We start from the raw sequence: 25262 nt of genomic DNA, 5'->3' as shown, positions 1-25262 counted from the left end.
TTTGTAGCAAGCCTACTGATCAGCCTCAGCAAATCTTTAACCCATATACATAGTTCATACAGTATATTGCATATTCAGACAAATGCTATGTTTCAGTTGTAGCTATCAGAAGTCATGGGTGACCATGTGAAATCAATTAATTAGTAATTATTCATTGCATCCACTATTTGCCAGGAACTATTAGTTATCAGAAATACAAGTACAAAAGTAAAAGTTTTTACTATGAAGATGATTATAATCTATAGGGACAACACAGTAGGTTCTCAGTTAAGTAAATTGTTGTTCATCCTTGGTTTTCATAGATCAATGACATAATAGGGTGATGTTTTGATTCATGTATGAATTAGATTTAAATGAGGCAAAGTTGCACAAAGTCATCACAATCACATTTTCTTCTTAAGTCATCAAGGTCCAGTAGCAAAATAAAAGCCAAGAGATAACTGATGATGGTTCAGAATACAGTAGTTGATATCTTGGCATCTTCAATGTATGACTAAACTCTAAGTACTCCAAAGCACCTTGTCTTCATGACCAAATTGTCTGGAAGTTCTCATCTGCCTATTCTACCTGAGGTGATCTTCATGTATTTGTGTTATCCTCAACCTAGTTTAGTCCAAATGCAGTGATAGTTTACTGAGGTGTGGTACACATTCAAGTTTCTTGGAGTCACAGATAAGAGCTAGGTTGAACCAAAAGTGAATGAGCAACCATGAAAAGGGCTCTTCAAACATTCACACCAGAAGTGTTGATGCTCCCTAAATACCCCTTATACCCCACAAACTGTATACATATAAGTAAGCAACAAAACACAATATTATACATTATTCCATGTATCTTGGCACATTTTATTATTGGGTCATTATTCTTTTTTAGTTACTTTATATGAAGTTCAAGTCTAGAGCTATGTTGGAAGTCTCAACTCTTAGACATTAGGACCAGACTAAAATCTCTCTCCTTATGACTTTTTGAAATCATCATATAAAGCTACATATTCCCTACTTCTGGTTTTCTAAAAGATTCTTATATCATTAGAAGCGTTAACTTTTGAACATTTTCTCATGCCTAGATAAAGAAGATTTCCTTTTTTTCTATATAATTGCCAGAATCTTCATTGTCTGTGAAGCTTATTATGATCCCTTGTCTGAAGCAGTATATGCTGGACAGTGAGGTAACTATTGTACATAATCAGTTTATGACATATAAAATAAATGAACAATGATTTAATGGGAGATAGTGTTAATAACTAATGAATTAGAAGAGGCGGTTTTTTTTAGGTTTTTGCAAGGCAAATGGGGTTAAGTGGTTTGCCCAAGGCCACACAGCTAGGTAATTATTAAGTGTCTGAGACCGGATTTGAACCCAGGTACTCCTGACTCCAGGGCTGGTGCTTTATCCACTACACCACCTAGCCGCCCCTTAGAAGAGGCATTTCAATGTTAAACAAGAGTAGATCATTCCAAATCTGTGGGACAATTTGTGCAAAGACCATTTGGGTTAAAGATCATTTCTCATTTTCTTGAAAGATATAAGTGTTGAATAGGCGGATTCCTATAGATAATGCAGCAGAGATGAAAAACTTTCCATCAAACCACACCCACAAAGAAATTCAGGCACAATTGGTAGTCAAGAATAAACACAATACATTTTCTTAAGGGTGGGCATGATGCCTTCTGGGGCCAAATCAGAGGTGAACTTCATTGCCACAGGCAGAGGAACTCCATCAGCTTTGTCTGAAGCCAGAAAATTTTTCATTTATACACTGGTGGTTGAGCCACTATGTGTCCAAATTTGGATTTCTTTTAAAGCAGTTATACATATAAATATATAATATGTAAAATATATCTATCATAGCTATAATATATATGTATATATATACATGAGAGACAGTTTAAGCAATAGTAAAGATGAATCTACTGAAAAATAATGCTTAGCACAGATCTGTCATTGATAGAGCTATCATGTGATCTGAAGTTGCTATACATTTTTCTGACAGCTAAGAATAATGATGGGGAATCATTTCCCCATGTGTCAATGCCTCATTCATACTCTACTATAAGCACTATTTCCCAGATTGCCAAATTTTGTCCCATGTTGGCCATCTGGCAGAAATTGGGTATAGAGAAGGGCCATGCTCCTTGAAAGACTAGAACCCTATAAAGCTGAGAAGCTTATGTAATTCTTTCTTAGGACTGACAGTCTCTCACTGCCATATTACTTGTAGCTGCTGTTGTTCCATATGGGTTCCCTGCTAGCCTATCACATACATCAGAATCTCCATTTTCTCTTCAGACTGACATTTATCAAATTTGGCAGATACAAGTGACTGTGTGGGCCTTAATGAACACCTCAAACCAATTCAGTCTGCTAGCTAGGATCCTGGGAATAGAAGACAGATCACCCAGGCAAATCACTAATCTCTGATTCAATAGAACTTGAAATGCCAAATTCATAAAGCTCTGGAAAACTGAGCGGTATTGTATAGGACACCTTGATATTTATATGGCTCCTACTAGGTATGGAAAGCCATCTTCAGCTAGCTGTCCTTTCATATCTGCATTAGGTCGTATGCCACCCTGACATCTAATTTGATAAATATCACCATCCCTACCCTGTGGTACACCAGGATTGTTTCCAAGATGCTACTTATATGGTGATAATATTTATTGGTTTTATTCTCACAATTAACTTCTTGCTATTCTTCCATTTTTAAAAAAAATCATTATTTTTATTTTTTGCAAGTCAATGAGGTTAAATGACCTACCCAAGATAGGTGTCTGAGGTTGGATTTGAACTCAGGTCCTGCTGACCCCAGGGCTGGTGCTCTATTCACTGTGCCCCTAGCTACCCTATTCTTTCTAATAAATAACAAAAGAACTCTGATGGGAGAAGTGTAGGGACTCTCTTCCTCCATTTTCTTTCCCTCTCTCCCAAGATTTTTTATAAGTTCATCATCTCTGGCCTGATCAGTGAAGCTAGACATAGTCAGAAATATCAGGAGCAACTTCAAACTGGACAAATTTGCCTCATATAGGTGCACCAGATCCACCAGAACAGGGATTATCTGATTTGGAACCCCCCAAAAGAACTAGAATATTAATGCTTTTTGCTCCTGCTAGAGTCTATAATTTTCTGGTTAATCATCATGATTCTAGGACTGGGTTTAAAACCCTTAAGTTCTTGAAGAATCCTACATTTCCTCACAGGGACTTGTTGGCAGGAAGGTAAGTAGTGACCCAGGGGTCAATCAGCATCATTTTTTTTTCTCCCTTTACCAATGACTTTTCATAATTCCAAAACAACGCTTCTGATGTTATCTCATCCTGGAACTTCCCTTAGTGCCTAGGGCCTCTTTATTCTGGAACATTCAATCACCTGTACAGTCTTATTCTGGAACATACCTCTGGCAAACCTGCTCCTTTCTCCAACTGCTGAACTAGTTCCTCTTAAGGATGACATTTTGTGAAGAGTTCCAGGCTAGACAGCCTTCATTCCTCTCTCAGCCCCATTCCTGATTTTTCAAACCTCCAAGCCATGCCATGCCATCTTCTGCCCATCTTTTTTTTCCTTTTCAGCCCTATTTTGTATATTGGCTTCTCACATTAGAATGTAAGGACCTTGAGGGTAAGGGTTGTCATTCTATTTTGCTTGGATTTGTATTCCCAGAACTTAGTCCATTGCCCGTTATCTAGCGAGTATTAAATGAATGTTTTCTTCCTTCCTTCTTTTCCTCTTCCTTCTCTTCCTCCCTCTCTTCCTTCCATTCTTTCTTCCCTTTCCCATCCTCCCATCCTCCTGTCCTCCCTCCCTCCCTCCCTCCCTCCCTCCCTCCCTTCCTTCCTTCCTTCCTTCCTTCCTTCCTTCCTTCCTTCCTTCCTTCCTTCCTTCCTTCCTTCCTTCCACATTGTCAGGAAATCATGAGGGATAGAAGACCATAAGCATATTTCTCTAGGCTAAGGATGATGATCCACCTAGCAAAAACTGTCTCAACCCACTCAAAATATTTTCTAGGGCTACAGCAGACTGCAAGTGCTGAATGTTTTGTTTATTTTTTTTTGTTTGTTTTTAACTGAAACAACTTGTTGAGGTTGAGAAGTGGGAAGCCCAGTACTCTATCAGGGAAAATGCAACCTTTGGACAATTGTTTGGAATCATTCATTATCTCCAAGGAGACCATAAATGAGTATGAAGACATGCTTTTAATATGCTGATCATGATTTGGCTTAGCAGTGAGATATCTGGCCCTTGGGTATACAACAGAATGGGGACTGGTTATTGAGTGATTCAAAAAAAGAGATAAATGAAGTGTGGCTCAGTGGATGCAAAGGGCGTATAAAATATTGAATATAAAATGTAAGCAAAAAAGCCAGCATCTTTTTTAGACCCTTAGAACTAATTCTGTTTAATGAAATAGAGAAACTTTAGCTGTGGATGTTTTAGGGGGGTGGAAATAGATCCTAGTACATGGCAGGAGAAGATCTTACTTTGGGTATCTTCAATGAAAACAGTGTCTGAGAGGCAGCTAGGTAGCATAATGGGTAGAGCACCAGCCCTGGAGTCAGGAAGACCTGAGTTCAAATACAACTTCAGACACTTGATATTTACGTAGCTGTGTGACTTTGAGCAAGTTACTCAACCCCATTGCTTTGCAAAAACAAAACAAAAAAATGCCCCCACACACACAAAAAAAGAACAGTATCTGAAGGCAGTGTTGATGAAATCTAATAGATGTAATATAATAATAACTAACACATAGTGCTTTTTTAAAAAGATTTTTCAAGGCAATGGGCTTAAGTGGCTTGCCCAAGGCCAGTTAGGTAATTATTAAGTGTCTGAGTCTGGATTTGAACTCAGGTCCTCCTGACTCCAAGGCCAATGCTCTATCCACTGTACCACCTAGCCACCTCTTACATAGTGCTTTTAAATAAAGCAAAGCATTATGTAAACAGTATGATTTGTACTTGAATCTCATAATCATTCTGTGAAGTGAGATTCTATCATTATCTTCACCATAGAGATGAGTAATTAAATGATTTGTGCAGGGTTACACAGCTAGCAAGCATCGGAATTAACATTTGAATTCAGGTCTTTCAAACACCAAGGCCAGCACATCAACCACTATGCCATCTAAGCGCCATATGCCAAATATCATCTTTTTAAGCTAGAAATAGTCCTCAGAGGTAAAAAAAAACACTGAGAAGAAAGCAACAGACCCGGAATCTAGATGATGGTATAGTGGCAAAGAATGGCAGCCTCATTAGTGTGTAGTCATGCAAGATGCTGGTTTTCCCCACCCTGGACTGACCTGATGTAGCCATGCAGACAAAGCTTTCTCCCGACTCATTGGCCTCTATCTGGCTGCAGGTTCTTATACCTGTTGATAAGCTCTCTGAATTGCCAGAATAAAATCCAGGAGAAATGAAACTGCAAAGACTATGTCTTGCAAAGAAATAGAAAATCAGAGAATTTTTAATCCTAGACAACTAAGCATAGTTTGTAGTAGATTAAACTATGCAATTCTGTTTTGGAGTTTGGCTCAGTAGGATGCAGAAGGTATATAAAATATTGGATCTAAAATGCAAGCAAGTAATAGCATCTTATTTCAGATTCTCAGAGCCAATCTGTATTATGAGTTAGAAAAGCCTTAGTAAAAGTACTTCGTGCTGTGTGAAACAATTTAACCAGAGCAAAGGAATTTTTAAGAAGGAAAGGTTGGGTTATGCATCATTCCAGTTCACTGCCTGGAATGGCAAAAGGTTAGTACCAAGGATGTGATAAAAGGATCTCTGAAAACTCAAACCTATAAAGATTTTATACATATATATGTATACATACATACATATATATATGTAATACCAGAATTAGAAACTGGTATATGTCAGAATCCCCTCCACATCCACTAGTTTCCCTTTCTTTCCTTACCCACACCTAGCCCAATTTACTTGACCATTCTCTAACAAACGCACAGATTTTCATCTTCTTATTAACTACCTAGCACTCAAATAAGAAAGTTTCTTCTCAAGTCATCTGCACACACTTCCACTATACACATAGCAATCAATAATTACTTATTGACCATCTATCATGTCCCAGGCACTGTGCTAAGCATCAGAGATATAAAAAAAGAGGCAAAAGACACACATCTCTGACCACAAGAACCTTACAATCTAAAAAAACATTCCAATGTACCTGTGAAATTTTTTTCCATATAACAGAGAAGTAAATAAGTTCATGTGTTTGAGGGGACTGTGTGATTGAGGAACGAAGTAGCCATTCCATGGCTTAACCTAATACTTATAGGTAAGTTTTGAGTAAGGAAGAGATTGTAAACTAATGTATTCATTCTTTCTAAAAAGAGAACCTCAATATTGTTGAAGAGATTTTAAGTATTTTCTTCTTCCTAGGAGGAATATATGGCAGGATGAGAAGGGAATATCAAATTATAAACAACCTTAAACAGGGTAAATACAAAGAAATGAGGGAGAGGGGCACACTAACATCTGGAAGGGATAATGAAAAACTTTTTATAGGATGTAGTATGTGGAGCTTTGTAGAAAATTAGGGATTTGACAATGCAGAGTTAAGGGAGCTCATTCCAAGCCTAAGTGACAAAAGTGAAATTGGTCTTCAGGAATTTTTCCATGGAACATTTTCAAAGTTGCCATTTCTTGTTTTTGTCAACTCTGTGGGAGCTTTTGCACCTGTTCAAGTCACATGTGACTCAGGAATAAAGCACTGACCCTTTCAGATGATAAAGATTCACCTTAAAGACTACAAAACTAGAATTGATGACTCAGTCGATGTTCAAAAAGGGGGAACCTACCCCTGTACCCTAGCGTCCTTCCTGACTCATACTTCTAGAGGTGAAATTCTTGAACCTATACAAGACAGACCAGAGTGAAAACATTTGCCAAGAATGTTTTCATTAATCAAGAATGAAAGTTGGAGGTTCAAAAATGATCAAATACTATTGTAGTTCTAGCCATAAATGATGCCAGCTGGCAATTGGGCGGCATTATTCCCATGACCTGCTGGGCAGCTTCTGGTAAATCAAAGTCTTTGGGTTCTGGGGAAAGTATGATTACAGAACTGAGTAGAACAATGCAATCACCTTACTGACAATTAGTGATAGGTTAGCTATATCATGTTGCCAAAAATTGCAATTAGGATTAGATCATTGAGAAACTGGTTAGCTATGCCACGTTGACACAAAATTGTCACCAAGAATGGTCATATTGGTGTTTTACCTGGCACTGCTGAAATGCCATGGTCCTTGCTGATCCTGAAGGCCAAAGACTCCCACAGCATCAGAACATCACCAGAAGATCAGGCCACAGGGTGATGACAGCTCTGGAAAAGGCAATGAGAAGGATGTCTTTGCCTGACATTACTCCACTATAATCAGCATGATATGCAAGTCGAACCATCCTTCATTAGACGTTATGATCTTCTTCGATTATGAAGGGCAAAAATTGGCACTCATACCAACACTATTTCAAGTTTATCTCCAAAACAGATAAAGAGGAAGGGAAGGGAGGGTAACTGACTTCAGTTTCTACCCCAGGACTCATGATAGACTTGAGCATACAGCATCTGAAGAAGACACATCCTGTCTAAGTAAGAATAAACATGGGTTTAGGCTGCCTCCTCTTCCTTCTTTCCTACTTCCTTCTTCCCTTCCTTCCTTCCTCCCTTCTTTCCTTTCTTCTTTTCCCTCATTTTTTTCCCAATTTCCCTCCTCCCCCCTTCCCTTACTCCCTTCCTCTCTCCTTCCCTTCCTTCCTTCCTTCCTTCCTTCCTTTCTTCCTTCCTTCCTCTTCCTTCCTTCCTCCTTCCTTCCTTCATTCCTTCCCTCAGTGCCTCTCTTCCTCCCTCCCTTCTTTTTTCTTTCCTTCTTTTTTTCCCTCTTACCTTTCCTCCTTTCTTCCCTTCTTTCTCCCTCATCCTTCCCCTCTTACCTGCAGGTGTTCTTCCCAAAGGAATGTAAATCTTGACCTCTAAGACCTGGCAAGGGTTTACAGGGTTTATAGACTCCAAATCACTCTGACTCTCTTTGATTGGTCAACACTAGGTCCTTGGCCAAGGCCTACATGCTCTTGTTTGGATCCTGATTACCTCAGAGTGAATGTAATTAGCCATTGTTTCTCCTTTTGCTCAGAAATCCTGAGGGTCTTCCCTTCCCAGTTTGATATTTTTTCCTAGGTAAAAGAGTTCATTCTTCATCTTTTTCTTACCTATGCCAATCACCAAATGAGCAGTGATTCTGTTAAACTGAGATCAGTTAAAGACCTTAACTTAAAAGTCAAGTTCTCCCACTATATCTAGGACCATCTCTAGTCATCCTGATCCATAGCTGGTCACTGGAACTAGATGACTCTGGAGCAGAAGACTGATAACTTTGCCCAGTCCTCTCTCACTTAAATCCAATTCACTTGCCTATCATGGCATCAAGTCTCTGTTGTCCTGGTCTTCTTCAAGAACAAAAAACAAAAAACAGCAAACAGGTTCTGAAATGAATGGCAGAAACATTTAAACTTGAAAGGGACCTCATGAATTTGAGAAGTCTGGAAGTCATGCTTAATTTCAACAATGACAGAAGAAGAGGGGTCCTGATATTCCAGTATTTTTACAGATATTTGCCACCAAGAAGATTGTTCCCCAATCTGGCCATTTTCCTAGTAGGCATGCACTGGGAGCTGTTTAAACAGTGTTAGGATGAGATGAAATTAAAATGCCTATCAATTGCAACTAGTAATTCCTGCCAATTGTTCTGCAGTTTGATAATGTTAAAATATCAAATGAAGGACAGATTCTAAGAGTAGTTTTAAGGTGAATTACTGAACTCTATGATTCTGTTAAGTATGAATATACATCTTTTATGTTAAATATATTATGTATTATATATTAATTATGTATGAATATTTTATTCTGTATTGTAGGAATAAATTTCTTGCCCCATTCCTGATTCTTATTTTATAGTAAGTGCCCTTTCTGCTACCTTCTTTATTGTTAATCCCTAGTCATGAGTTATTTCCAGGACACCAAAGTTAGGATTTAATGATCTAAAAGATATGAAAAAAGAATGAGAAAAATCTGAAAAAAGGAATATTAAAATTTAAGATCCCTCAGTATTGGTCAGTTCAAAGCACATGTCAGAACATGTATGTCTGTTAGCATTTTCTAAAAATTAGATAAACTCATGGACTGGGGGCCAGGGCAATCTATGCAAGGTCATCAAGGATGGAGATAGAATACTCTGTATGGAGGACAGCAGTAGGGCTATTTAAGTGAAATATAGGGTATGTGAGTGAAAGTAATGTGAAATCAATTTAAAAAAAATAGGTATGGGAAGTGCATCCCTTTCACTGGAGATGATCCTTGCAAAGCAAATGGAGTGGTATATGAGGAATAGAAAGAATGGCAGATTGACTGGAATGAGCAACTATCATCTTATTGCTGATAATAATAAATATTAAGTAGGAATAGTAAATAGCTAGGAAAAATGGAAGAAAATTCATATTAATTAAAAGCAGGACTGCACTGAAAAATAAGGTAATTAAAATTATATATGACAGGATTTTTTCCTCATTGCTGTATTGTTAAAGACAGTAGATAAGATAGACATTCAATAAGACTAAAGATATCAAGAATGATGATTTAAGTAGTAGAAGAAAGAAGTGAGAAAGGAAATGATTCAAAATCCAGGATAGAACTTAAGGACAGTTTAAAGACAATGCTTTGCAAAGGGAAGTTATGGGGAAATAGTTGTAAAGAAATAGTCCAAAAGCCTGAATAGTGTGTATCTTATGAAAATGTCAGGTTTATATTTGTTACCGTCCATATCTGCATTGTGTTACTATTTTAGAAAATCTCTGCCTCGACTTCTCTCACTATGTGGCAACTTGAATAGTTCTAGATGTGAAACAAGAGGCCCAGATTCAAGGTTAACCTTTACTTCTTAATTTGCCATGTGGTCATAATCAAAATCACTCATCCTTTCACAGATTCACATGAGACAGCATATTTAATGAGCTTTTCAAATTTTAAAGTTCAATGTGGCAGTTATGAACAAACAGCCATAATGTAGAGAAAAGAACACTGGACTTTGAATCCAAAACCTCTGGCTTCCAAATCTGTCCTTGAGACATGGGAGCTAAGTGACCATAGAAAAGTCATTTAACCTCAGGGAGTCTCAGTTTCCTCATCTGTAAAAAGGGCATAAGAGATGTCTCTCACAAGGTTATCATGAAGCTTAAAGGAGAATGTTTATGAATGCTTTGCAAACTTGAAAGTGGTCTATAAATGGCAGTTGTCACTGAGAACACGAGCTTTTTTATTTTTATTAGAATACACAGTAATCTAAAAATCTAAAAATCCACAAGTATTTATTAGATACCTAGTATGTATTGTGAGACACTGTCCTAAATATTGGGGACACAATGAAAGGCAAAAGATAGTTATTATGAAAGATAACACATTTGGAAGGGGAAAAATAAATATCTTTTAATTCTAGATAATAAAAAAGGAAAGATAACACACTTAACAGAGAGAGAAAGAAAGGGACAAAAGAGAAAAATATAAATAAATATCTTTTAATTCTAGATAATAAAAAACAAAAGAAAGATAACACATTTTAAAAAGATGAAAAGGAGGGCAGTGCATAATGATGTCTTCCAGTCAGGATGGAAAAATGGTGATGTGATTACCCTAGATCCCCATTTTCAATGATGAAGGATCTAAGAGAACCTCCCCTCTATCCACCCCATCACCTTCTCCAACAGAGACAAGGGCAGGGTATTATTGAAGAGGTGTGAATTTCAGAGGTGATGTCATCTTATACTGTGATAAGCTTCTAAAGATCTGGAAATTCAGTACTTGGGACAGTGTTTCAAACATAGTAAATACTTAATACATGCTTTGTTCATTCACTTTTAGGAAGAACACCAAGAGCCACTTTCCAAAGTATTCTCTGATTTTTTTTAGATTTCAATCATAAAGTGATAATAAATCATTTAACAAGTATTTAATGAGTGCCTACTATATACCAGATACCTTTCCAGGGATTGTGATAGGAAAACAAAAGTGAAACAAATAATCCTTTCTCTTAAAGGTCTTGTACTCTACTGGGGCAGGTTGCCATTATTTTACATGATATGGCTTAACTACATGCCAGTCCAACGTCGTGTTTCTATATATACTATACTGCAGTTCTTATGGTTCCCATCAATGAATTATGTACGTTGAAGAAACTCTTATAATTTTCTGATCCCTTTGTATTTCTGCTTTCATCCTTTCCCTTTATTTCATTCTCAACTGGTCCAATCAAAGAAATTTTCAGTGATTATATAACTAATATCCCTCTTCCTGAGTCACGCCGCTAAACACTATTATGTATGTTGCTAACAATGAGTCTGCTTGCCTGAATTTCTTTTTGGACACCTTTGTTCTGCTCTTGTCCCTTATCATAAAAGCTGTTCCTAGAATGGGAAATAAGTGGGTAGAAGAAAAGACACAAAACACACCTACAAAATCTTTGAAATGAAAGATAAACCCAAGTGTCATCTCTGATGAATTGAGATGGGTTTTGCTTCAGATAACACTCTTTAGAGTTTCTGAAAGCTATAGAGTGTTGTGAGTGATTCACCTTGAATGGAAATTGCCACATTCTTGTTTCCACTAAGCTTTGTTGTTTCCCCCAATACTTTCATCTGCAACTGAAGTCAAACTTTATATATCATGCTGAGGTCAATATTGTTATTTTCACTGTGAAACTGGACTGAACATCCAAAACTGGGCTCTGCATGTCTGCACTGAAGAATAGTATGCAAAAATTCTTTGGTTTTGATTTTGAGCCTAGCAGTTTGTTATCAGAAGGAAAGTTATCACTTTGGGGACTAGAAAATATGCTTATTTCCTTCAGAAAGGTTCATTTATATTTGTAAAGTTCTTTGATGATGAAAGGAAACCATTATTTCTTCAAGGATATCATAACTCAAGATGTAAAATTTTTCTTGAATAACTTTTGATCCCAATCATCATTCATGCCCTTATAATAAGAAATCTTTCTCTGCATAAGTTCCTTGTAGTCTTTATACAAAAAGGTTATTGTTGGGGATTGGGGGCAGAGGGAGAGGAAAAGGGCTCATCAATGACCAAGCTCTAAACATGCCAAAGGAATAAAAATAAAAATATGGATCTGGAAAGCGAACACTGTGGTGTTCTAACAAGTGTGGTAGTATCTTCTTTAGGAAATGCCTTTATTTCAATAGCTTTTTATGTATATGTGGCACTTAAAACCTTTTAAAACATTTTCATATCCACTGATGCCAACAATACTATTAAAATAGGTAGGTTCAGGACAGGAATTACTATTTCTATTTTATTGATCAATAAATGTTGGCAAGGAGATAAATGACTTCCTGAAGATTAGTGAACTGGTTAATTCCTAAAATGAAGACAAGGCCACAGCTCTCTTCACTCCTTGCCCACTATAACCAGCTTGACTTGCACTACATAAATTTCAATTTTTCTAACTGGATTTGAGTAGAGTTATATTATGGAACTGATTCTAAACTTGGGCTCTACAGGACCTTAAAGGGTCTGTGCATAGATTCCAGTGAGTTTCTGAACTGGAATAGAAAATTTAAACTACATATTTTTTTGCCTCTAAATAAAATTTAGTATTTTCTTCAATTAGCATTTTTTTAATTCAGAGAAGAGTTCATAGTCTTCATCATATTGAATACTGCACACATATATAATACAAAAAAGTTAAGAATTCCTACTCCATAGTGACTTAAAGTGTGGTGACTGAAAAAAAAATACAAGAATTTGGATTCCAACTCAATTGCTTATTTACCTGTGTGACCTGACAGAAGTCAATTAACTTCTCTGAGTCTCACAGTATTTGAGCATCTGTAAAATAAGGGACTTAGATTAGATAACTACAGATACCCCCCCCCCACCTCCTTGATTGTGAGCTCCTTAAAGGACAAGGATTAGCTTTTGCCTCTTTTTGTATTTCTCTAGTGCTTAGTATATATAGTGTCTGGCCCATAGGAGAAGGTTGATGAATATTGGTTGATTGGTAATCAAAAGGAGAACCAGAAGAAAAAAAACAGAAGAAAGATAGAGGGGAAAGCAATATTCATGTGGTTTTGTATGCAATCAAGGCTATCCAGCCAGAATGCTGAGATATACTTTTAAGTCAGAAATCTCCAGTGTCTTCTCAGCTATGTAGAAGCCTAATGTTTTGCTTGTTAGTGAACAAAATGCAGGATTTCAGTTGTTCTTATGAGAACTTCATCACATATTCCCAGCATCCCTAGATGATGTAATTTGATCTATAATATAAAAGAAATAGAAATAATAATATAAATGAAACTGCAACAGTGAAGTGCTTTATAACAATATTTTATTTCATTAAAGCAGGACTAAGAATTGGTATTCTTAGTAGGAATGTTAATCTTGCATCTGATAAATCCAAACATTTGGCACCATTTGATCAATATCTTTATCTCTAAGAGCAAATTTTATAGGACAATATGACACCATTTAATTACTCCCTCCTTCCCACCCACCTTGCCCCACATTTACTATCACTCAGTTAAAGAAACTTGGTTTCAAGAAGATGTTGTGAAAAGGTCCTATTGTTAACAAAATCACTTTAACTTTTAACCTCTAGGTATATCTGCCAGGGAGACACTATGATTCATCACAGTAGGAATTTGGGAGAAAGTGAGCTAGAAATTTCTTTCTAGATTAGGTCTTTTAAAATGCATAAGAAGGTAAGCATTACATAACATCTTTCATCTTTGGTCAAATTTTGTCTGCAGAAATCACTTACAATCTGACAGGAAAATACCCCTGATATGACTGTTGGCACATATGATGAGAAGCCAGCTTGCTGTGACCTAGAAAAATTGTGAATTCATTTGTATAATCATTGCACTGTCCTTGCAGAAATATATTTAGAAGGGCCACGTTGGCAAGAATGGGATTAAGATGTTCTAGAGGAAGCTTATATAGCTGGTTAGGAAGAAATGGAAAATTTTGCCAGCTCTGGATTAAACTCCTTCACACTGTGAGCCTTTTATCCCAAGAGGTGTTAAAGGAAGGAATTAGAAATGGATTCACAAAGAATTTGGACAAATTAATCAATGACAAATTACTAAGTGAATTTGCAATCATCCTTTCAGAATAAACATGTCCTCCAACATGTCCTCCTGTGGAATGGTTTTTGGGCAGTCATTGACTTCTTGCTAATAAAAAAACAAACCTCTGTGTAACCTAAAAAGTCAAAAGGGTTTAAATTTCTTTGCCTTCTCACAATGCATAGCTAATACACACACACACACACACACACACATATGACTTTGCAAACATTCAGGTGTTATTTAAATAGCTGATATTTTTATTTTCTTGTCTCTCTCTAGCTTGTGAGGAGAATAAAATAAATAGAAGTAATCTATTGCTCTCTCTATGGAACAAGTGGAACATTAGTGTTCAAAACCTGGGGGTTCTGTTCCTTGTGTTTAAGTTTTGGTCCCTTTCAGACATAAAGGAAAATAAAGCCTTTCTATTTGTGTATTTTCAGTCTTTCTTCAGAGAACTGACTGGCCAATGTCCCAAATCACTCCTTTCTTCAATTAGGGGAAAAAGCTACTGGATGGGCAAATGCTTGGTGATTGAAAGCAGAGAATGGATGAGGGAGAGAAGAGATGGGAACATGGAGCAGTGAAGCACACAGGTGTTCTAATTAAGCTAGTCAGGTTCCTCTCAAGGTCATCAAAGCTTTCTTTCCTAATTGTAGCTGCTAATCTAATTGTAGGTGAAAATTGTCACACAGAACTGGTTCTCAGCAATAGTTTAGCCAAGGAGGCACAGAGGTATGATCTCCAAAAAATCAATCCTACTGGCAAGGAAGGGGAACCAGAATCAGTATAAATAAGACTTGTCCTAAAGACAAATGTCTCTGATCAGTCAAAGGACTAACTATGGAGGTGGCAGGATAACTGTTCTAGGAGAAAGAAGTTACTTTAAATTCCAGACAATTTACTTTGGGACCTCTTTAACTCATGTTCTAAGGCACTAGGATACTAGATACTACTAGATACTGCTAGATACTGCTAGATACTAGAGAATTGGAGAAAATGTAAAGTCCCATAAGTTCAGTGGCCTTTTGTGTAGAATTAATCAAATGGAGGTTTAAAGAAAACTTACTTGTCAGGTCTCCTCAGGATAAATTAAAAGGAGGTCCTAGTGATATGAAAAGCAATGTATCCTCTGAGTTGGTCATTTTCCCCTTTTCTAATGAAAATTTTCACCAATTTTAAACATCAGAGAGACTAAGACATATTCCCAACAATAATCATTATCATCTTCAAACTGTCATTATAAATACACCCTAGAGAGACTTCCTTAGCTGCAAAAAGCATTGGACATGATCCCTCTCTTATAGGAATAAAGGACAGATGACAGAGTGTCAGTCAGAGCCAAAGATTCCCAGTTTAAGTCATCATTGAAAGGAGAACAGGGAGATATCTTAAGGGAAAATCCATGCCTAGGAATCTCAATGGAGGGAGGGTAGCAGGATTTCTACTCTTCTCTGAACAATTCAGGATTTGGGGTACTGTTTAAATGATGAAATATAATTTTACAGATTAGGATGTGTCAGAGGGAAAGGGATAGCTTTGCATTCATAGTACACTGCTCTGGGGATGGGAGGAAGCCTGCAAAGGATACTTAAAGGTGTGTTCTACTTGTGGAGACTGAAACCTGGGGTCTGGAAGATCAAGAAAATGAGGTAAGACAAAAAAAGATATTCTTGAACATATTGGATCCCAAGGTAAGAATTTTGGATTTGATCCTCTAAGTGTGTTGATTCTAAAACTGAGGCTACCAATCTGCAAAACATCAGTTATTGGAAATTATTGCAGTCAAATCAGCCCAAATTTATCTGATTCTGAAACTTCTTGTCACTTCTATTAATTATATATGAATATAGAAGTGAATTGGTCAACCAGAAATACCTCACTCCCTTTAAAAAAATACAGAAATATTTAGGCAATGATTAACACAAAACATCTTAATATCCATCAATGAAATGTGCATGAAGAGTATCATTTTCATCTCTATTACAGAGGGTTCAGTTCTATTTCCAAATTGCTTTTAAACCTTCATGCCTGGATCCAAGCCCTACAAAAGAAAAAGCTGTTAACATTTTATCCCATCAAACCCACCGGGTCCATTTTGGAAGTAGGCATAAATCATGTGTAACATATATAAATAGTATAACAAGCTTCAATAATTGTAAATCTTTTATGATTTACCCAGGAAATGATTATTTTGTGTTTCTGGAATCCTTGCTCTGGCTATTATTAGATGAGGGAATACATACAAGAATGAAAGACTCAGAATCTCTTCCAGTCTGAACTCAGTCTCCATTCAGAATCTGGCTTCTCTCCTGGGGAAGTAGCCTTTTCTGGTCTGTCCCCCTCTCAATTCTAAGCATGCTCTAGGATCTTTCCCTTTTTTTTTTATTGAGGGTAGTCCCACACAATGTATTTTTTAATTCACTTTGCTAATAGCACCAAAGTTTGATTGCCAACTTCATTCAGAGTCTACTGCCTAAATGGACAGTAGCTTTCCATTTTAGAATTCATTGTATCTCACTACATATATATTGTTAATTTAATATTCATTTGAACAAGAAATTCTCCCATAAAGCTGCATGAAATGTTGTGTCTTTGTCCCTTCATTTAACTAAATTTCAAATCTGTTGAGACTTACTTGTGATTCAGCATTGTGCCCAGAATAAAGGCAGTTTAGTATAATGGATAGAAAGGCAGTCTTGTAAGCCAAGAAGTTCTGTTTTCAAGTCTAATCTCTGATATATATTAGCTCAAGACAACTCAAGAATACTAGGAGTTGCAGAGAAAGGGGTGGAGGGAGTTTTGTTAGGGGTGAGTTCCCTATACCAAAGAAATCACAGATTCAGTCCCTATCCCTATTCTCTGTTGCGCTAGAAACAGAATATTTGATGTATTTATTCAGGCTAGAGTGATAAATTTCCTATATGTTATATTAGGGAAAAAGTCAGGAAATTAGGAAACACATGTCTTTTAAATGAGTGAACTGAGAAAGAAAAGGGAGGGAAAAGATAATGAAGGAAGAAGGGAGGACAAGAATGATCTTTGTGGTTCCAAGGTCATATTAGGGATAAAAGGGATACAGAAATCAAACAAAGAAAGGATTCTTTGAGTAGCTGTCTTGTGGAATGCCTCCATGGTCTGTTGTAGGGGGTCACAAGGGAGAGTTCAAAGAGACTCTGAGTCCCTGGCCCTGAGGGCAAAGAGGAGGCTGACTGGGAAAATTGTGTTTTGTTTCCTGGCTGAGAAGCTGGGTGACTGAAGCTTTGACAGTTTCTACTGGCTGATCAGCAATACCCCCACAAAGTTTTCTTAACCTCTAGTGAGAGATAAGGCTAGAATGACACAGTCTCTGTAGGCAGTGATGAGAGAGAGCTGTTCTCCAATAAAAGAAAAAGAAAAAGTCTGGCAGTGTCAATGTATTCCCATCAGACACAGAGGGACAAACTGATTAGGCTCGTTAGACTATTTTGTTCTAGCATTCACCAGGTTCCACTTCAAACAAGGGAGGTTTGTTGCTCTGTAGTCGATGCTGGAAAAAGTTGCCTTCCATATTTGACAGAAGTGTATGTCATTGTTCCTTTTCCAATTCAAGCCACACTCAAAGAAGTACCAGATCTAAGGTAAAGCTTCATTTAAACCCTAGAGACAGTAGTTGTTTTCTCCAATCGTTATACATTGAAAACGGGAGCAGCTGCATGCAAAGATTTATTTTCCTTCTTTAAAGAAATCATAGTGATGAATTTGGAATTGCCTTATCATTCTCTAAGAGAATATGAGCTCCTTGAGGGCAGGAATTATTTATTACCTTTTGTTGTATCCTCAGAGCACCTGGCACATTACAACACAATAAGTGCTGACTGCCTTCACTTGACTTAAGAATAAGACTATCTCAAATCATAGAGTGTCCCACTGGCTGATTTTATAATTTGAACTCTTCCTCTTTTAATAGGAAAATCTGCTTTTGCCAGAAACTATTTCTATGCATTTAATAAAAAAAAAACTTTTAGAAACAGGAAATCAGAAGTAACTTTCTTTTTGATGAAAATTTAAGACAAATGATTACAAGAGGAAAGAATGTCAGAAAACAAATACTTTGGAATAGTAGTCTTTGGACAAGTTTTCTCAAGTAAGGCTGTAATCAATATCTAATGATGAGAAATATTATGAAACAGTTTTTAAGCAGAAAGTAGTAATAATAGTATTAACACCAATAATAAAGTTGACATATCATATTTTGATTACAAAAGTATATTACATGGTTTATCTTACTTAATCAAAAAATGTATCTAACTTTTAACTCTGTAAAAATATTTTATTTTTAATCATTCTTAGTTTTATTACCATTAACATTTCTTGAGGAAAAGGATCATGTGTCTCAACTCCAGTACCTAGATGAGTACCATTCACTAGTCAGTGCTTCAAAATGGTTGAATTAACTTGATCTGAGCATGTATCATGACCTGTAGTCACAGTTTAGTTATAAATAATTGTTAGGTAATCCCTATGACAACTCTTGGTGTGCTTTTCCCAATCATACACTCTCTTTTCTTGTATACTAAGGCACTTGGGGAATAGAGATTAGTATAAATAAATGGAATTAGAGCCTCTGGAGAGCATTTTAATATTCCAGGAACTAAGAGCATCCTTTAAATACAAGGAATTTCAGGGTAACATTGATTTCAATAAAATAATTAATGGCATGATCATCAAATTTGTGAATATCACCAAGTTTTGAGGAGTAGCTAAAAACTAGATTACATACTTGTCATTCAAAAAAAAATCTAAAATAACCTCTTAAAAATCAAATAAAGTGACCTTTAAGGAGAATAAATTCTGTTTCTACAAAGGTTCAAAAATCAATTGTACAAACGAGAGAGGAGGATATAACTGAAAGACAGCTAATATGAAAAGACGTTCAGGATTTAGTAGACAGAAAGTCAAAATCAATCAACAGAAAGGTATGTAATTAAAAAAAGCTGGTATACTCTTTTATTATTCAGTTGTCTCAGTCATATCTGACTCTTCATGCCTCCATTTGGGGATTTACCATTTCCTTCTCAAGCTCATTTTATAGATGAAGAAACTAAAGTAAAGAAGGTTAAATGACTTGTCCATGGTCATATAACCCAGTATCTGAGGATAGATTTGAACTCAGAAAAGTGAGTCTTCCTGGTTTAAGGCTAGTTATTTGTAGATTATCTACTTCCCCACCTAGCTGCCCCCAGGCACTGTTTGGGCTGTCTTAATTGGAGTCCACAATGATGGAACCAATAATCTTCCTCTACTTTCTCCAAGTCAGGATACTCTTGAATATTGTGTCCAATTCTGGGTGCCACACTTTAGGAAGCCTATTTATAACTTGGAGTACATTGAGCAGATGGAGACCAGGATGGTGAAGGTGGTAGAAATCATATCACATGAAACTAAATTAAAAGAACAGAAGATGCTAAACTTAAAAAAGACATGACTAAAGAAAATGTATCATCTGTTTTAAGTACTTGAAAATTTGTCATATGTGTACAATGTATGTATTGCTCATGTAGTTTTGCATATGTCTACATTGATTTCCTAAATATAGCTCATAAGATATCATGAATAAATGTCTGAATTATTGCCTACCCCTCTCCAAGGAAGATTGTGATTCCAGTCTAAAGGGGAACAGTATCCTGCCCATCTTCTTCTTCAAAGAGAGGAGTACAGGACTATAATTATATTTGACTTCTCCCCCCACCAATAAATATTTCTAGTCTAGGGAAATTATTTTGTGGGATCAGTTCACATTCCTGCCACTCTTTTGTCAAGGGGTACTGTAAGCTTATAGCAGAAGTCTTAGCTCCTTCCCACCAAATACTAGTTGCTCAAAAAATCAATTTATCCAATTAGATGAAAAAGAGAAATCAGAGAAGTTATGCATTATATCTGTATGGAAACATAATAGAAAATACACAGAGTGAATGAAGGGAAGAATCTCAGGTCAACCAAGAGTGAGGAGTTTAGATCTCACTCAAGAGAAAAATTGCCCAAATCCCTAAAGTCTCTAGTCAGAGAAACTACAAATCAGTAATGTCCTGAGAAGCCAGATTTATCCTACATAGCTGTCTTCCAAAGCATGCTCTTTTTTTCCATAGTTGTCTCCCTGAAAAGAGTCTGAAATTTAATTTATTCTCTCCTCTCCAAAGCCCTCTTACCAACTCAACATTGAGGATATACACAGTAATAAGTAAGTATTCATTTTCTCTACTAATCCAGAAACACACTGTGTGGCAAGAGCTGGCAAATGCTTCTGAGAAACCTGGATACCTATGAAAGAGAGTTTTTCTACTTGATAGTTAGGAACAAACTAATATAAAAATAGAACCTTTTGGAAGAGATATTTCAACTCAATACAATTAACTTAAAAGTAAGTCTTGTCCCATAGGAGTGGACTCTGCCATTGTAGAGGTAATGAAATAGAACCTCAGTGGAGTTCTGTAGGTGGAGGTTGGATGTGTGAATCAGAAATGTTCTTGATGAGATTTGTGATTTGGGCAGGGTTAGCTTGAATGGCTTTCATTTCAACTCTAATGATTGTAATAAGTATGGCATAGCATAATAGAAAGAACATTGCATTCAGAACCAGAAATGTATTGGTTTCCATGTTAACAGACATTTATTAAACAGTTACCAAGTTCAGAGAATTGAGCTAGGGTCTAGAAAAGAGAAATAAATTAAATAAGACATAGTTCCTGCTTTCAGTGAGCTCAGGATAAAGAAATAAAAGTAAAAATAAACATAATTATTATACCTAACTTTTTTTAAAATTTATTTTCAGTTCTGAATTCTCTCCCTCCCTTTTTCCACCTCCCCACTCACTTAAGGAATACAATAACCATTACACACACACACACACACACACACGTACATATCTATTTATCTATATATCTGTCTCTCTCAGAGAGAGAGAGAGAGAGAGAGAGAGAGAGAGAGAGAGAGAGAGAGAGAGAGAGAAATAGAGTTTAAGTAATAAGTGATTTACACAGGGTCATATAGTTGGTAAATGTCTCAGACTAGATCTTTCTCACTCCAGGTACAATGCTCTATTCATGCAATATTGATAGCAGCCTATAAATTAAGTTTTGAAAGCTCTTTTTAAAAGTTGTTATCTCATTTGATTCTACAACAACCATGAGAGGTAGGTGCTATTATTATGCCTATTTTACAGGTGAAGAAACGTAGGCAGACCAAAGCTGTCATTCAACAATCATTTATAAATCATCTACTATGTTCTTAGTACTATGTTATATGACGGTTAAGGGTCGTATCAGGTCTTGAATTCAGGCCTTTCTGATTCCAGGTCTAAGACACTATATATATTGCCACCTGGATATGCATTTTCAGGAAATTCATATTACTTTTATAAGCCTCAATTTTCTCACACAAAAAATAAGGCTAATGAAAGAAATACTTTGTAAATCATAGGGTTGTTGTGGGGATAAAATGAGTTAATATTGTGAAAGGCACTTGAGAAACTAAAACCCTGTTATTTTTCACCATCCTTAAGAAGTATGTCTATAAAAATACATGTACTTTAATCTTTCAAGGATTAATGTTATCAGTAGGGGAGAGACTCCCTCTCATCAACTCAGTACTGAGCATATACACAGTAATAAGTGAGTATTCATTTTCTCCACCAATCCAGAATTAAAGTGACAAGAGTTGGCAAATGCTCCTAAGAAACTTCTACATCTATGAAAGGGAAATTAGACTTTTTCTACTTAAAGAGAGTTTGGAACAAGCTAACATCAAAATAAAGTCTTTTGTAAGAGGGATTTTAGCTCAATATAAGGAACTCAAGAATCAGGCATCCCAGAGGAGTGTGCTCTGCCATTGTAGGGGTAATGAATTAGAGCCTAAGTGGAGTTGTGCAGGTGTAGGCTGGCTGTGTGAGTCAGGAATGTTGTTGATGAGATTTGTGATTTGGGTAGAGATAGCTTGAATGGCTTTCTTTTCAACTCCAATGATTGTGAAAAATGTGGCATAAGTTGTTTTCCTCTCTCCACTAAAACGAACAAGCAAAATAAAACAAAAAAAAAAAATCATCTAGTGGCCAACCTTTTGGTGTTGAGTGTCTCTGAATGTAATTCCTATTGCTATCATTTTTCCATGAAAGTAATTTAATTTTTTCTCCAAAAGATGCATTAAGGCTTATTTTCATATTTTTTCATTTACAACAATCTACATTTATTCATTTATTCTTTTACAAAAAATCTACACTGATTCATGTGCTAAAAATCTACATTTATTCAAATACAGTCATGTCACCTCTTTCTGGAACATGATCATAACTCTCCAAATCCTGAATTTCAACCTAAATTTCTTGCAATTCTCTTTCCTGTAGAACCATTTGCCCCAATCTCTCATGTCCAGGAAAAAAGCTCTCCTTAAATAAGCATTTCTTGTCCATGTAGCCTATTCAAAGTGCTTTGGCATGATTTTATCCCATGATTTCTTCACCCAGTCACAACCTTTGCAGGCTCATCTTCACAAAGTTTCCAAGCTGATTTCTCTCCATTCTTTTTTTCAATGTAGTCATTGATTTCCATGTGCAAATGATCCCTTGATGACTTGTTGATTGCAATATCAAGAATCTGGAGATAGGCAGTCATCCCTGTGGAAATCATTATTTAATCTATTCTTTTCTCTGCAAGGAACTTCTTCAAATCTTTAGCACAGTGAGTGCTGACTGAAACTCCGACTAGAGACCTCTTTGACCACCTCATAAAATAAGTGGCATTGAATCGATGCCACTTCTTTATAACTGCTTGTGTACCCCAGGCTTTTCAGATTCAGGAACATAAATGCCTGAAACACATTCAATCTTAGCTTTTTTTTACCCTTAGTGATGATTAGAAGTGGAGCTTTCTTTTCATCTGGACATTATCAAGTTATTCGTACTTTATGTCTATACGCCAATTGATATTTGGCAATAAGTTTTGAGTTCATGTTTACATAGGCATTCACCTCTCATCCAAAGGTATGAGTATTTACAATTACTTAATTATAATTTGTGTTATCATTTATTTTAAGTATTAATGTCAATAATATTTGTATATATTTAATTACATATCAAAATTATTATTTTAAAATTCAATACATCTGTCATATGTTGCAACCAATGTATTAAATGCATCCATCTAGCTGATGATCTTAACTGGAGCTTGTTTTTGGTCTAGGGTTTATATTACAAGCATCCTGAAAAATCATGGCAGGTCTTATTTTTGAGGAAATACAGTAGTCCCTAAGCAACAGACAAAACCTCCAGGTCTGTACTCATATATGACAACTTTCTACTTTGGTGGGGCCTGAAAGAGCGTGAGTCTTATTGACCATAACCTAAGAGAACAAAGAGACACTTCTGCATCAAGATGAAATTCTAGAGGAGGATGTTAATAGAAGCATATTAATTCCCAAAATGTAAGTACCTTAAATAGACTGGTAAGTGGCATAGTGCATAGAATACAAGGTTTTGAAGTCAGAAAGATTCATATTCCTGAGTTCAAATCTGGCCTGACACTTACTAGTTGTGAATCCCTGGGCAAGTCATTTAACCCTTTTAGCCTCAGTTTCCTCAAAGTAAAGTGACCTAAACAAGGAGATGGAAGACCACTAAAACATCTTTGCCAAGAAAATCTCAAATGGGGTCATGAAGAGTCAAATAGGACTAAATATGACTCAACCACAAAAATGTCTTTAAATAATATTTTTCATGTTGAAACCAGCTCTTCGGGAGAGAAGAGGGTAATAGGAGGCTAATTAAATTGCAAGATTTTCCACTTTAAATGAAGACCTTGTGAGAGTATCAAATGTTGGACTCAAAAGAAAGAATGATGCATGAGAAATATACCATAAAAAGTTAAACAATCATGATTGACAATTTACTCCTATAATAACAAAAATTATAACTATGATATTAATAACAACTTTAAGTAGTAACACAGAATGATGGAAATAGAGGTGTACTCAGTTTGTGCATAGTAATTTGTATGATATCAATAGTTCGTCCCTTAACTAAAAAATAGAAATATAGAGATATACTATAATAATTTATATTGTTTAACTATATCTATGACTATTATAACTATAGTGTTCTAACGATCCATGAAAGCATATGCCCTTTAATGAAATATCTTTTTTCCACCAATGATTTAATCTTTCTACTGCCAGAAACCACAGTTATATATGACAAATAATTGCATCTATATTATATGACTATATATATATATATATGTACAGTCATATAATACAGATAAAGTAAGTAACATAAAAATAAAATATCTATATGCATAAAAAAGTTGGGAAAAGATTTTATTAAAGGGTATTCTAGTATAAGTTCTCATAGAACACTGTCTTACAAAGAAAAGCTTATCTATATGTGTGCTTTTTAGGAGCTCATTGAAGGTGAGAGAGTTAAAGGTAAAGAATAAAATCATATTTTTCATATCATATTTGTTTTTTAGGTATCTGAGATTTTGGCAACTCAAGGGCTTTCTTACCAGTAAGTCTGCTAAATATTGCAGCATGCATAACCACGAAAAAGCAATTGCCGAAAGCTTGTTTGTATTCTCTCAGTGCACTGAGTGGGCTGGAATCACTCTCTTCAAACATCATTTACAACTCGATGTAATGAAGACACGTAGTTGGTAGGCTTTTAAAAGTTAATGAGAAATAGAAAACTTTTGGGTGTTATTTTTCAATATGTTTAGTAACTATAGCTAGGTAGGTGGTTTCAAAGGGTACTGTTGTTCCTGTCATGAATTTCATTTTCCAGATGGAGACATCGCTCTTGTTTTTAACCTAAAGTTTTAAGAGGGACATTGTGTGTGTGTGTGTGTGTGTGTGTGTGTGTGTGTGTGTGTGTGTGTGTGTGTGTTTCTGAGAGAGACAGAGAGGAGAGAGAGAGAAAGAGAAAATCAACACCTGGAAGAACAATACCACTCCATCAGATGCTTATAGGGATAACTAATAACTGATAACAGGAGTGGAAAGAGAACAAGAAGTTCCTCTCTCCTGGAGAGCAGTTTTATAATATTAAAAAAAAGTAAGAGAGCTCTTTCTGGCTTGTTATTGAGATCC

The sequence above is a fragment of the Macrotis lagotis genome, chromosome X, assembly GCF_037893015.1.
Source record: "Macrotis lagotis isolate mMagLag1 chromosome X, bilby.v1.9.chrom.fasta, whole genome shotgun sequence".
NCBI lineage: Eukaryota > Metazoa > Chordata > Mammalia > Peramelemorphia > Peramelidae > Macrotis > Macrotis lagotis.
The sequence above is the reverse complement of the archived record's forward strand: the minus strand, read 5'-3'. Positions refer to the sequence as shown.